This window comes from Sceloporus occidentalis, unplaced genomic scaffold, assembly GCF_023333645.1.
Source record: "Sceloporus occidentalis isolate IW3139 unplaced genomic scaffold, rSceOcc1.0.p SCAF_119, whole genome shotgun sequence".
In the NCBI taxonomy this organism is placed as follows: Eukaryota; Metazoa; Chordata; class Lepidosauria; order Squamata; family Phrynosomatidae; genus Sceloporus; species Sceloporus occidentalis.
Genome location: NW_028317099.1, coordinates 1,765,459 through 1,781,331, shown reverse-complemented (window position 1 = coordinate 1,781,331; position 15,873 = coordinate 1,765,459). Strand labels below are relative to the sequence as shown.

Below are 15,873 nucleotides of genomic sequence, written 5' to 3'. Positions count from 1 at the left end.
ACAAAAGTACAACAATACTGAACAAAAATTGTTTGTTTAAATCAATCATAGGAAATGCTATTTTGTGGAGTAGAGCTCACTATGTTTCAGCTGATGCATCCAACGCTTCCGCAGATCCTCTGTGGGAGAGAACACGTAAAGAGGCCCATCATCATACACTATCTGGAAGAGAAAGACATACATGTAACTGAAACAAGGGTAGCACTACTCTTTGGTTTGATTGAAAAAATGGTACATATTTAATTAAGATTAAAACTTCAACAATGGTTGGAATTCAACTGATCTGTGTACTAGCTATAACCAATATGTAGTCAATATATAAAAGTAAAAAAATATACATATTGTCAGGACTCGGGTGATCAGGTCGGGTAGGAGCCCATGCGCATGGGATACTTGGGGTTCGGTATGTAACCCACAGTGCATGATTATGCCAACAAAGACACCACAAACAGAAATCCAGGTAATGTGGTGTATTTTATGTATATAACAGGACCAGCAAATAAGGGTAATATAGTCTAAGCAAGTAACTGGACGTATGGCAAAATAAAATACAGGTAATATGTCGACAGACAGAGAGCCAACTTGGAAAGACACAAAAGCAGGGAGTCCACTTGGAAGGACACAAAAGCAGGGAACCAGGAACAGTACAGGTGCAGAGCCACAGCAGGAAGGTCCATAGACTACAATACAAAGGCCCTGACTGAAGGGCAGGGCAGGTTCATAAAGGCAGGGTAATCCAGGTAACAAGGCCCAGCTGGATGTAGACTAGGGCTCAACCCAGGTAACAAGGCACACCTGAGTTCTGAGTGCTCCAGAGGGCGGAGGGTGGCCACTAGTGGTCGCAGATGTAAACGCCACAGGTATAAAAAAGCCATGGTTCAGGCAGCGAAAAATAGGTTCCTGACACATATGGTGTAAACTCATATAATGTTTATACAAAATATATAACTGATGGTGCACTCACAAACAACCAGAAGAAGGAGGCTAATCATATATATATATATATATATATATATATATATACATTTATTTCTTGATTCTGCCAAATCAGCTCTCCAAACTTACCTTAAAGCCTTTCTTCAGGAGGAAAAAATAAATAACCAGAAAATGTAAATAGCGAACATTTCTTCAAACCTCAGTATAAGCTACCTACAATGAGGGTTTCATTATTGACATTTTTCTGGTTATTTATTTTTTCCTCATGAAGAAGCCTGAAGGAACCATCAAAATGTGTCCTGGTAACTTTGGAAAGCTGATAAAATATCACTTCCAAGGAATAGGGTCCTTTTTTACGTGCCATTGAATCTATGACTTTTTATTATACATTGTACAAATATAGTCTTTTGTACTATACTACATCATTGTTTTTTATCATTTTGCAAAATCAAGAAATAGATATATTTCATAAGCCTTCTTTTTCTGTTTTTTTGTAAATGCGCAGTCATGGGTGCCTCTTGTTCTGGAATTGACTGTTTATGAGTATTTAAGGAGTACTAATGTTAAGGAGAATATTTATATATATATTTAATTTTACACTCCACCAAAGATTGTAATACACAATCAAATTTAAAGGGGAATTTCATTGTCCTACTGGATTAAGACATTCTATTGTCACATACATTATAATAAGGATATTGGGTGTTTTTCTAGTAAATTGTTATTATTTATTATTATTTATTGTTTTATTGTAAACTTGCGAGCAGGACTCTCTCCACCAAATGTATCGGTTTGTCTTAGTCTGTCAATTCTTGTCTTGTCATATCCCTTGAATTTATGTATTGTATTAAGCGCTGCGTAAACTGTTGGCACTATATAAATAAAAAAAAATAATAATAATAATAATATAGGGCCATCATATTCCGAAGCACTGTGCAATGGGTAGACAGGACATAACAAGTAGTATATAACATAATAATTTGAGGATACACTCCCATATTCCACAAATTAGGCTAAAATAATCCAGAACACATACAAATACCTAATATGAAGCTGAAAACACATTATGTAAAAGCATGAACTGTTTTAAAAAAGAAAACAGCATAATCTTTTTAAAAGCTCTTAAAGTATCCTGGCTCCATGGTTTAACATGTTGTCTTCCACAGTAGCCCTAATCATAAATCAAATACATCTTAATAAAAATACAGACACTCAATGAATACATAATAAGCAAAGCAGTGAACATGGACAAGAAGGCAAGGCTCCAGTGGCATTGTACATTTGGGAATCTGTTTTCTCAGTCAATCTTATATTTATATATTTATCAAACATTTCCCTTAAACATTGCTGTTTATAGTCTTTGATGTAGGATCCAAATAATCTATATAATACATTATAAAGACAAAAGGGTATGAAAGTCTGCATTAAATAAATATAATTGTGGTAGGGCTAATGTCCAGAGGGTCTGAAATGTGCCTAGACCCTGAAAACATACCCCTTTGTGGGTAGGATAGTGCCTACCTCTCGAAAAGGAGAAGGAAGAAGTACAGGAAAGAGAGAATATAGAGAATAGACACTGAGGGGAGAAGAAAGAGTGAACAAAGGGGGACGCAACACCCTGAAGGAGAGAGTCCTGAAGGGGGTACAAATACTTCCTGAGACCCCTCCCACAAATACAAGCCAAAAACACATTTACATTTGTGATAGGGGTAAAACATGAGTGAACGTCCAGAGGGTTTGAAATGTGCCTAGACCCGAAAACGCTCCCCTCTGTAGGATGGAGGCTAGAGAAATGAATCAATGCTGAATGTAGAGTAGGATTAATTGATTAAGGCTGTGTTACAACAGTGTTATCATTTGCAAGGTCATTAACCCCTTCGTGACAAAGGCTGATTTTACTTTTTGTACCCTTCGTGACAATGGCCGTTTTAACATTTCTGCGCTGCTCGTGTTTAGCTGTAATTTTCTTCTTTCCCGTTTACTGAACCCACACACATGAATTTACAGCTCCTGGTATATGCCGCTGTCACACGACACCCCAATATGTGTTCAGCAACATCTCCTGAGTACAGTGATACCCCACATGCATGGGTTTGTCATTTTTGGGGGGAACTAAAAGGCCACATTTGGTACGTGTGCATTTTTCTAATTGGAAATTAGATGTGTGGCCATCCTTCCCCCCGTGTTAATTGGGACCTTGTTGAACCCGGCCAATTCAATTTACCCCATCAAATCATACATTTTTTAAAAGTAGACACCCCATGGGCATTTAATATGCCAGTATTTTAACTCTTTCCATGCGAGAATTGTTTTAAGCTAATATGCTAATTTTAGGACTTGCTCACAAAAATATATTTTTTATATATATATATTTTTTTTTTGCATTTTTTTTAATTTTTTTAACATTTTTTTTAAACTTGAAGGTTCCCCTGATAGTGACATCAGTGGGAAATTATTTTTACATTTTACTGGTTTTTTACTATTTTTTTTCTAATTATTATTAATTTTATTTTATTTTTAATTTATTTTTTCTAATCACACTGTGATTAGAAAGCTGAGCTCCATTGACTTGCATGGTTGAATGCAGTACCTATATTCAACCTGCAAGTGGAGCCAGAGTTCTCTAGAAGGTCTGGAGACCGTCTAGCGAACTTTTTAGACTTTATTGTTTCTTTATTGAATTTTCCCGGACCGCCGCCATCTTGCAGATGGCGAAGATAACCGGCAGCTGCGGCTGTGACCGCTCTCCGGAGCGGTCACAGTCCATCCCCAGGTAAGTGTTTGGTGTCGCTGGATGCCTTCTGATCGAGGCATTCCAGCGACACCATTTAAGTTTAGGAGGCGATCGTTGATCGCCTCCTAAACGCTTTTAAAACGGGCGTCCGCCGCCATACAAAGTATGGCGGATGTTGACGCCCCGGGGAGGGGCCAGAGATGGCCCCTTTGTGCCGATAATGGCGTTGCTGAATGCCTTGAGGTCGAGGCATTACAGCAACGCCGTTTCGGTGCAGAAAGCGAAAATAGATCGCTTTCTGCACCCGTTTAATGACGTGCCGGTCCTGGCACGTCATTTGTCGTTATCGACATGAATTTCCGTGACGTGCCCGGACCGGCAATTGTCATCAAGGGGTTAAAAGCTCTCCTCAACTCCTGTTCCGGGTTCAGGACATGCACTAAGAAGGCCTATCCAGGTGTAGTAGGGAAACCTTATGTTGTATGCATGCTATGTATAGGAGGAGGTGGAATGATGAGTGAGAATGCCAGGAGGCACAGAGAAGAACACCCAGGAAGGTGAGAGACTAGTCAAAGTGCGGCAAAGTGCACAAACGAGAGCAACAAGACACCCCGGAAGTGTAAACGAGATGCCCTGCAAGCGCTAACGAGACGCCCCAACTAGGGAAAGGCACAAACATTTTCCACAGTGGACATTTTTCAAACCAACTGGATCAGTGGCCCCAAACCAAAATTTTAATTTTGCAAATAATGATTTAGAATGTTTGAAAAGTGATATGTCTATGAGTTAGCATTAGCATACTCACAGTCACACAAACAAAAAGCCATAAAGGAGAGGATCCGGAAGGGGGTATAAATGCTACCTGAGACCCCTCCCACAAATTCAGGCTGAAAACAGCCTTTACATTAAACAGTAAGACACTGGTTTATACTTTACAAAAGCCCAGAGATGAAAATAAATTCAGATACATTTATGCAAGAAAAAAGTTAATTATATTATAGCTTTAGCAAAGATAGCCATCTGCAATGTAAGCAACAGACCATGAAAACCTTTTAATAATCCCTCCTCACTGAATGTCTTTCACTTCCTTTTCTTTCTGTAAGTTTCAAACAAAACCCAGAATGCACAACTGGAGCTGAGCTTGCAGGTGCATGGTTTTGTTGTTATACATACTGTATATCTATGTTAATCAAATTTAATAACTGAAGGATAGAATGAAGCGAATATTGTTCCAAAAAAGCCTATGATGACAAAAACAATGAGTTGTTCAGCCAAAAGGTTATTATGCTGCCAAGACTATAACAAAAAATAAAGGCATTGTAATGTTTATGATAGCTGTGACCCCTTAGCTTATAAAATCTATAAAGATTTGCTGAAAAAAGGTGTTTCTGAACTTCTATTTCTCCAAGAATTTCTGGGAGACCTGGGACCTCTGTGTTCAAGTGTGGCATCCCCCCTGATGAGTGGCACCTGGGCAAAGCCCCCAAGTACGCCACTGATGTTGAGGACTGTACACATGTTCGGCCAAGGAAACTTAGTGCAGCAGGTGAAACATACATCATGCTTAGATGTCCAGCAGTGCAGGGACCCTGGTACACCAATCTAGCTTCCACAGAAGTCTGGTTCCGAAGTGGTCTTCAAGGAAGACTTGCAGCCAAAAAGCCATAACTCCGACATGGAAACAAGGCCAAGCAGCTATACTATTCAGGAAAAAACCAAGAACTGAGAGGGAGAGAAATCTTAGCAGGTGCTCTGGACTGATGAGTCAAAATGTGAAATATTTGGATTTAGCAGTTTGTTCAATGAAGGGCCAGAGAGATGTACAGGAATGCATGTGAAGATTCCTTGCAAGTTTGGGGCTTCCTTCCTACAAAGTCCATCGTACAATACCATCAGGCAGGGCCGGATTAATAGCATTATGGGCCTGGTGCTAAGGATTTTGGTGGGCCTTTTTACGGAAATAAAATAGAATAGAAATAGAGTAATCCTTTACTTTTCCTCTCACTGATTTCTGGGCCTAGAAAGTTTTGTCCTCTGAAGAGACTACACATTCAGGAGGCGTTTTATCTCTGGATAACTAAAATTAAATAATTCAATTTATTCCTACAATCAGTAAGGTGCCAGGAAACAGGCAACTGACAGCCATCGCAGGGGGGGTTCTGAGCAATGAGTACTTATCCGCTCTCTGTCGCCTGCACATTCCTGACTGCCTGGGAAAACTGGGGCTGCAGGAGGCTCGCCAGTGATGCGCATTAGGGGGCGGAGCTTCCTCTGTCTCATCTTTAAAAAGCTGTAAGTGCAGTTTACAGGTAACCTTGTTGTGATCCTGTGTATTGTAATTTCACTGCAGACTCCTGATAACATATTTTTGACCCTTGGCTTGCCTAACCGCTCTTTGGATTTGGGATTTTGATTTGGCTTGAGTAATTCTGTGTGCCACACCTGGCTGACTATCTGCTCAGTGTGCTGACTTTGGCTTGTATGATTGCCCGCCTTGTGTAATGAACCCCAGTTTTATCTGACCATTCCTGGTGCAATAACCCCTGACATTCTGAACCTCTCCTCTGTTAATATTTCAGGATCCTGCTGAGCCTTGCCATTACACTCAGTGACCAAATTTACATGCTTAAACTTGAACCTTCTTACTGTTGGGATCATCTAAGTCCCTGTTCTCTCTAAATGTGAGTTTCGGGGGGGTGGGACAAATTCTGCAGTGAGTGCTTGTTTGGGACGACAGATGTCAGTCAAAGTCAAGACAGAATGGGTAAAAAGCTATAGAACTGGACATATCACTACTGGAGTGAACCTCAGGAGTAAACTAAGAAAGGGCATCACCCAGGAAGTGTGAATATAGTAGCATATACAATAAATATAGGCTTCGGGGCACACACATTATTTAGAGGAGGAAGCAAAGGTGCAGTCTCTCTAGCAGTCAAAGGGGGAGAAGAGGATGCAGCCACCCAATTTATGGACCTTGGGTAAGTCCTGACACCTACCTACCGAGTTCCTTAAAAAATTGTGTGCAAGTGTACCTAGAAGAATTTACACTGTTTTAAAGAGTGGTGCTTATGAGCTTATGAAGAAGCATCATCTAAGGCCAAGACACGTGTAAAGCTTTGTGTTTTCTTTTCTCCTTCTGATTATGTATGTGTACAGGCACTTTGTTGGGCATTAAATGACTTTATATTTTTCCATGGAGTGCAAAACATGCATAGTTATGGTTTGGGCAAAAGGATGCAGAGTTGGTTCCACCTGGGCTAAATATAGCACAAGAAAGCATTGCAGTCAAGGCATGCTGAGGTCATGTAAACCGGCGTAGGACTCGAGATGTAAGGATACAGGAATAAGGAAGGAACAAAGGTTGAGGTCAAGCAGAGGTGTGATACACAGTTCAAGAACCAAAAGCAGCAGTACAATAGGACAAACTCAAGGTCAAGGAAAGGCAACCTGGAAACTGGTCCAGAACTCAGAACATGACAATATTATAGAATAACACCCAGAGAGTAGCTCTAGCAAGATAGCTCTTGCATTGGGCTATAAGGAAAGTGAGGAAGGAAGTACACAACTGCACACCCAGCAAAAATGACTAACTCACATAGTGACCTGTGTTCCCCTATATTAGTGAGTAGTAGCATGCACGGGGCAAGGGTGGCAGTACCCTTTCTCCCAGGGGGGGTAAATCAATATTTATTGAAATTTTCAAATTTTGTAGGGATACAGAAGAGAAAAATCAGGGAAGGTAAACAAGGGAACACACACTCCAATATAGCATGTAAGGAGGATGGCAAGGCAGCATACAATCATGCAATAACCAGTAGTCATGCGGAGTACATCAAAAACATGCCAAATGAGCATAGTCACTCGGTCATGACCCCCATCAGTGGTAGGAACATGAATATAGAATGGGAGAAGCTCCCGTAGATAGAAAAACAGGGCATAAGAGCACATCAACATAAGCATATATGAAACCTAATGTTTAGATGAAGCAAGTGCCGAGATAACACAGCATACCAGCACATCACATGAAAGAACCAGGCAGACGCCGAACTAGAGATACGATATACTAGTGTATGAGCGGGGCATGCCAAGGAGAGAGGCGCGTGTGTCCCAGAAGGGAAAATTAAAAAAAAAAAGGGGGGGGAGGGGAAGAGGAGAGAAAGGAAGGGGGAAAAAGGAGAGAGGAGGGAGAGGGGAAAAAAAAACAAAAAAACAAAAAAACATATACATGGGGGGGGAGGCAGAGCAGGCAATAGAAGTAGAATAAACAAAAACAGAATACAACAAAAAGTCCCAACAGAAGCCCATTACAGTCACGCACATGGTGCGTCAAACAAGGAGGTGGCCGGAGAATCGGAAAGGAGCTGCATCCAATAGAACCAGGTACGTAGATGTCTAGTCGCCGCATCCGAGGCAGAACAGATAAGCTCATCAAGGGTTCGCGCCCTCTCAACACGCTGAAACCATTCCCGAATCGTGGGGGGGGCAGAATCACCCCAGTGCAAGGGGATCAGGGCCTTCGCCGCAGTCACCAAATGGTGGAGCACAGAGGATTTATACCAAGAGATTGGGTATGGCATGTGGTTTAGGAGCAAAAACTCAGGGGTAAAGGGGATAGCGTTATCCGACAGGATTTGAAGATAGGAGTGCACAGTCGTCCAGAAAGGGCGTATACTAGGACAATCCCACCAGAGGTGGAGGATGGAACAAGGCGAGAAGCTGCATCTCCAGCACGCGTCTGACACAGCAGAGGTATAGTGCGCAGTAGAAGCAGGAGACCGGTACCACAGGGCGAGCAATTTGTAGGACATTTCCTGGTCCCTATTGCTGATGGAGCAGCGGTGCGCAAGAACACACATCTTCTCCCACTGAGCCTCCGTGAAGACCACTTGTAGAGAAGACTCCCATCTGCCCATAAAGGAGGGCAGGGCAGGGTACAGGACCGTCAGGAGGAGGCCGTAGAGAAGGGAGACACCATGAGCAGGGAGTGAGGGCCGACTCAAAGACCGAAAAAAGTGGCGAAGCTGCACATAACGAAACCGGGCCAACAGGGTCGGAGGACCCGGAGCCACCAAGTCCCCCAAAGGCTTGAGGCCGGAAGGAGACAAAAAGGCACGAATACCAGAGCCCCCCGCTGTGGTCACAGCAGGGAAAAGGTCAACACCCATACCCGGCGGGAAATCCGGATTATCCCGGACAGGGGTGAGCGGCGACGGGATAGTAGACAGTGCAGTACCGCGCAACAAGGAGTGCCAGACACGCAGCGTCGCCCTGAGAAAAGGATGGTGGGAGGCCCACTGATTGGCCGTAGGAATCGCCAACCAGGGAAGGGACCTGGCAGGGAAGCCAAAGAGAGCATCCTCAATGCCAATCCACAGTTTCTGCGGCGGGCCATGCACCCATTCCAAGATCCGAAGGAGGTGGCAGGCCCTATAATAAGTACGAGGGCAGGGGAGCGCAAGGCCCCCTCTAGCCTTGGGGAGGATCAAAGTACTGAAACGAATACGGGGGGAACGGCGCCCCCAAACGAACCGAAGAAAAGCAGAGCGGACGGCAGAAAAGAACGGAAGAGGTATGTGAATAGGAAGAGTCTGAAATAAATACAACAGGCGGGGCATAACAGTCATTTTCAAGACATTAATCCGTCCAATCCAAGAGATCGCTAGCCCAGACCATTTCCGCAGATCACAGCGCAGAGACGACAGAAGGGGAAGGAAATTATACGCATAAAGTTGGGGAAGGTCAGCGGACAACCAGATACCCAGGTAGCGCAGCTTCGAGCAACACCATTTGAAAGGGAAAAGAGCACCCAGGGCACTACACTCCCGCGGAGGCAGGGTGAGATTGAGAATTTCCGACTTGGCCATGTTTATCTTAAAATGAGAGAGCGAACCATACAACTGAAGCTCTCGCATAATGGAAGGGAGAGAGATCCGGGGCTGGGAAACTGCAAAAAGAAGATCGTCCGCATACCCCAGAAGTTTATGAGATGTGCGACCCACCTGTAGGCCCGTAATATCGGGGTTCAACCTGATAGCCTGCAGCAAGGGTTCCAGGGAGAGCACAAACAGCATCGGCGACAGTGGGCAACCCTGACGTGTCCCATTACGGATGGGGAAGGCATCAGATAAAGAGCCATTGATGCGGAGGCGCGCGGAGGGGGACGTGTAGAGTGAGCGGACCCAGGTGAGAAACCCAGGACCAAAACCCATATGGCGGAGAGTAGCCAATAGAAATGACCAGTCAACCCGATCGAAAGCTTTCTCCGCATCAGTCGAGAGAAAGATAGCAGGCAGCGAGTTGCGCTTCGCATAGTGCATCAGATTAAGCGCGCGAATGGTGCTGTCCCGAGCCTCCCGGCCCGGCACAAAACCGGTTTGGTCCGGATGGACCAGGGTGGGCAACAACGGTTTCAGGCGCATAGCTAAGATCTTCGCAAAGAGCTTCAAATCAGAGTTGAGAAGCGAAATGGGGCGGTAGCTGCCACATTGTTCCGGATCCTTATCCTCCTTGGGTATGAGGGAGATGGAAGCCATCAAGGTATGCTCGTGAATCTGGCCCCCCTCCAGGATCGAATTGAAGGCAGAGACAAAGCGTGGGCCAAGGGTGTCCCGGAAGCGAGAGTAGTATCGCAAAGGGAGACCATCGGGCCCCGGGCATTTCCCGGTTTGAGAGGCTGTCACCGCTTGAACAAACTCAGGCAGCGTGATAGGAACATCTAGCGCTTCCGCAGCAGTAGAGGGGATGCTCGTACGGACAGTACGATCTAGGTAAGCAAGCAACGCCGATCGGTCAGCGGTCGGATAGGGGCCACCATCCAAAGGGGGGAGGTTGTAGAGGCCCGTGAAGTAATCAAGGAAACTCCGCGAAATGCCGGAGTGGAGAAGGTGCAGACGACCGTCCGTAGACCGGACCCTAGGGATATATGTCAGGCGCCGGGAGCCTCGGAGGGCACGAGCCAGATACTTGCCAGGCTTATCGCCGTGTTCACGGAACAACACGTTATTGCGTAAGTAAGAGCAGTGGTATTTATCGTTAAGGAGCTTGGCCAGTTCTCCACGAAGGAAGAGCGTAAGCTGCTGTAAGATGTCTCCAGACAGAGGGGCCTTATGGGCCCGTTCTAACTCAGCGATGCGCGCACACAAGGAGCTGAGCTCCCTGCCCGCCGCTCGCTTTCGCTGGGAGCAGAGTCGTATGTAATGACCCCTAATCACACTTTTATGGGCTTCCCAGATAGTAAGTTCCGGGACATCGGGGGACGAATTTTCACTAAAATAAAGGGATAAAGCCTGTGAGGTCTCAGCACACACCGCCTCATCGGAAAGGATAGCGTCGTTCAGGCGCCACGAGCGTTCCGTGGGGCGAGTCAGAGGCGAGGCCAGGGAGAGAATCACCGGGGCATGATCAGACCACGTTGTTAGCCCAATAGCAGCCCGACGTAAAAGGACAGCGCAATCATAGGGGAGGAAAAAGTAGTCAATACGAGAATAGGAATTATGAGGGGTGGAGAAAAAAGTATAGTCCCTATCGGAGGGGTGAAGAGCCCTCCAACAGTCAACAAGACGATACGCGGAGAGAAGAGAAAGGAGGGAGCGTAGGACGCGGCGCGGAACGCGGGAATGGCCAGAGGAAGTGTCCATAGAGGGATGAAGAGCCACGTTAAAGTCACCCCCCAAAACCAGAGTACCCTCAGTAAAGGCCCGTAATCTAGTCAGGATCCGTTTCAAAGATAAATGTTGCCCCCGGTTAGGAAGGTAAAGGTTAGCAAAAGTGTAGGTTTGGGTCGCGACAGTCCCCTTGAGAAACAAATAACGTCCGTCCGGATCAACGCAGACATCCAGCTCCCGGAAGGGGAGAGATTTAGAGAGAAGGATAGCAACTCCTTTCGTCCTCGCGGCAGTGTTAGAACTAAAGAAACCAGTAGGGTAGAACCGGTCAGAAAGCCTAGGGGCTCGACCGGCACAAAAATGCGTTTCCTGGATAAAAGCTACATCAACCTTTTCCCTTTGTAAATCCCGCAGCAAATGGGAACGTTTTTCCGGGATATTAAGGCCCCGAGCATTAATAGAGAGAAGCGTGAGGGCTTTTGCCATGGTAACGGGCAACACCGTATAGGAAGGAAGAACAAACAAACAACAACAAAAAAAAATAATAATAAAAAAAAAAAATAAAAAAAAAAAAAATAAATTAAAAAAAAAAAAAGAGGGGGGGGGAATAGGGGAGGGGGGGAGGGGAGGGCAAGTGCTCTAGGGGGAGGTAAAAGGGAAGAGGAAAGAGAAAAAGAAGGGAAGGAGAAAAATGGGAGAGGAGAGGAGCCGAAGCCCCGAACAGGGGACCGAAACACACCAAGCGCCTGCCGAGACGGCAAAAAAGGGGAAAACCACCTCCCAGTAAAAGGGAAAGTGGGGCCGAGTCGGCAAAAAAGAGGCGATATGTGCAGGGAGGTGAGCAACCAACAAGGAAGAAAAAGAACCCCGCCGCTACACGCAAACAGATGTACGCGGAGTAGAAACCTGAGCAAACAACATAGTTACAAGTTAAAACTGCCACAGGGCCAGTCACAATGTAGAAAGAGCAAGCCACCGAGGCAAGAACAGAGCGGCAGAAGGGCGGTAGACAGAGGACCGTCCCCAGGTGAGATAGGAGAAACACGGGTGAGGCAGAAAAGAACTGACAGGAGGAACACAGAGTGAGTGCACTATGTTACAGGGTGACGTAAACAGACATGCCAAAGTCACCAGCTCAAAGAGTAACGAGAGCACCAAAATAATAATCATACAAATATATACAGTTGCAGAGATAAATGCATATGCGTGTGTGCGAGGCAGGGGAGGCCAGCGTGCGAGGACAACCCTGTGCGCGCGCAGAAAGACAAGTGCAAGGAAAAAATAAAAAAAAATAAAAAAAATAAAAATAATAAATAAATAAATAAATTGTGGGTATGTAGGCGAGGATAGAGGTAGGCCCAGGAGGGATAGCCCCGCGCGCACAGGAGTGGGGAGGCAGCCCCACAACGGCGAACCTGGTTAAGGAGGCGGTGGGCAGGTGAGTGGAAAGCGCACCTCCCATCGACCACAACGTAAGAACACGCAGAAAGCGACGTAAATGGGTGAGTATGTGAGCGCAGGTGAGGGCCACATGGCGAGGACATCCCCCCGCGCGCACAGGGCACCCCCATGCGGCCTTAGAGACATGTGCGATGTGCGCAAATAAACATAAACAACCGCAGTAAAAAAAAAAAAAAAAGAAGAAAAAAACAAACAAAAAAAAACACGTGTACGTATGCGAGGAGGGAGTCAGCTCCGAGAAGGCGAGTGCCCGGAGGGCCACCCGTGGATCACAATACAGGGAGTGAGCAACCAGTGCCACAGCGGGGGGTACCCGGGCGAGGAGGTGGCGGGCAGGTGAGGAGAAAGCGCGCCTCCAGTGGGCCACAACACAAGGACAGCTCCGTGCGTGCACAAAGACATACAGAAATCAACATAAGTGGCCGAGCATTTGTGCGTATGGGAGGGCACGGCAAGGGCATCCCCTGGGCACACAGAGACATATGCAATGCGCACAAATAAACATAAACAACCACCATAACAAAATCAATAATAAAAAAAAAATAAAAAAAAAAAATGTGTGTATGTAGGCGAGGAGCGAGGATAGAGGGAGGCCCAGGAGGGATAGCCCCGCGCGCACAGGAGTGGGGAGGCAGCCCCACAACGGTGAACCTGGTTAAGGAGGCGGTGGGCAGGTGAGCGGAAAGCGCACCTCCCATCGACCACAACGTAAGAACAGCCCTGCGTGTGCCAGAAACACGCAGAAAGCGACGCAAATGGGTGAGTATGTGAGCGCAGGTGAGGGCCACATGGCGAGGACATCCCCTCGTGTGCACAGGGCACCCCCGCGCGGCCTCAGAGACATGTGCGATGTGCGCAAATAAACATAAACAACCGCAGTAAAAAAAAACAAAAAAAAAACAAAAAAAAAAAACACGTGTACGTATGCGAGGAGGGAGTCAGCTCCGAGAAGGCGAGTGCCCGGAGGGCCACCCGTGGAGCACAATACAGGGAGTGAGCAACCAGTGCCACAGCGGGGGGTACCCGGGCGAGGAGGTGGCGGGCAGGTGAGGAGAAAGCGCGCCTCCAGTGGGCCACAACACAAGGACAGCTCCGTGCGTGCACAAAGACATACAGAAATCAACATAAGTGGCTGAGCATTTGTGCGTATGGGAGGGCCACACGGCAAGGGTATCCCCTGGGCACACAGAGACATATGCAATGCGCGCAAATAAACATAAACAACCACCATAACAAAATCAATAATAAAAAAATAAAAAAAAATAAAACATTACAGAAGTAAATATACATGAATAATGCAAGGCAAGGACACCGGGCATCTTACGTGCAGGGGAATTTGTACAGGTAACATAGTCCACCTCAGATGTGCAAAGAAGTCAGTGAAACGTGAGGGTGTGAAAAGCCGCAAGTCTAAACCCCGGTGAATGTAGCAACATAGGGAGAGCAAACCGTGCCTGAGGCCCATCAAGTGGGCAGCCAATAGAGCAGAAAATAGACCGTGTTATTCCTCAGCGGCCCGTGCGGAAGGTAAGGCTCCCGGGTGCGCGTCAGAGTCCGGTGGAGTACCCCCGAGTCGGGGACGCGGAGCTCTTCGTGGGCGAGAAGGGAGCGGAGGCCGCGACGATCCGATCTCAGGATCGAGACCCAGGAAAGTCCAATCGGGGATACGTAGAGAAGACAGGCCAAGCGTGCGGAGAACATCAGGGAGCTCGTGGTAGTACCGAAGCGTGAGGGAGGTGTTTGCGTGTCGGATTACCAGGGCAAAGGGGTACCCCCATCGATACGGAATGTGCAGACGCTGTAACTCCAAGGTCAATGGCCGTAGGGCTCGCCGTACGTGGAGGGTAAGGTCAGAGACATCCTGGTAAAAGGTGAGCTGATGCCCCTGCCAAGGCCATGTCCCCACCGCCCGGGCACGTGACATGACAGCTTCCTTGAGGGTAAAGTCTGTAAAATGACAGACTATATCCCTGGGAGGACCGGTCGGAGTACCTCTGGGCCGCAGGGCCCGATGAACACGGTCGACAGATCCCGCTGCATCAAACGGTCGACCCAGTAAGCTGGAGAGCAGAGATGACAGCAGCCCCGGGAGGTCCTCAGAGGCGTCAGCTTCGGGCACACCGCGGATCCTGATATTATGGCGGCGGCCCCTGTTGTCCAAGTCCTCAACACGGCGGCGGACCTGTCCCAGACACCGGAACAGCCGGTGGGTGTCCTGGTGCGACTGCCGAGTAGCATCATGGTGGGCCGATGAGGCGTCCTCCAAAGCAACCACCCTGCGCTCCAGAGAGGTTAAGTCGGTTCGCAACGCAGAGACCTCGTCTCTCACTACCTGCTTGAGCTCAAGGATCAGCGTTGAGAAGTCCGTACGCCACGGAGCGGAGGAAAACAATTGACGAACTTCAGGCGTAAGAGGCTGAGAAGGTATCGGAGGCACTGGGGCGCCATCTTCAAGAGAGGACGAGCTAGCGGGAGACCGGGCCTCGTGCTCCTCAGAGGCCTGCGAAGCCAGGTCCGCAGGAGTGCGGAAATATTCCCGCAGGGAAGCAGAAGTCGAGCGGGAGCGGGCACCCGGTGTAGGAGGGTCCGCAGGCAGCTTCTTAATGCGTCCCATGGCAGGGAAGAGGTAAGTTAAAGCAGGTTTCAGGCTAAAAAAAGAGCGAGCAGCGGCGGAGCTGAAAGATCACGCAGCCATCTTCCTCGGTAGCTGGACACGCCCCCCCACCCTTTCTCCCAGGGGTGCACTTTGGACTCCCTGGAGCAGGATGTCAGGATGTGGAGCATGAAATGAGCTTACTTTGACAGCTGCATGCACATCAGTGGCAGGATCTCTCCCCTAGAACAAATCCTCTCCAGTCAATTAAATATTGAGTCAAGGATCTTGTGGACCACATATTTGTCATGGTCCTTGACTGGCAGAGCTGTGGAGAAACGGTTTCTAATCACATGTTTCAATAGGGAAACATGAAAGGCTGAGGACTGCAATTTATAAGACATTGAGCATCTGGGTTGATTTCTAGGGTCCAATAAAATGGGGAATGAACTTCCTGAAGGGTTGTTGAAGGTTCATGTTTCGCGTGGACAATCAGATAAAAATCACCCATCTGAAAAACTGTGGCTGGACTTCTTAGTTTATCT

The 15,873-nt window shown here is 47.0% G+C and overlaps 1 pseudogene; it reads right to left on the bottom strand.

Annotated features, from left to right (window-relative positions):
• The window catches only part of LOC149282325 (tyrosine-protein kinase BTK-like), an 88,739-nt pseudogene that overhangs the window by 49,378 nt on the left and 23,488 nt on the right, over nt 1–15,873 (bottom strand).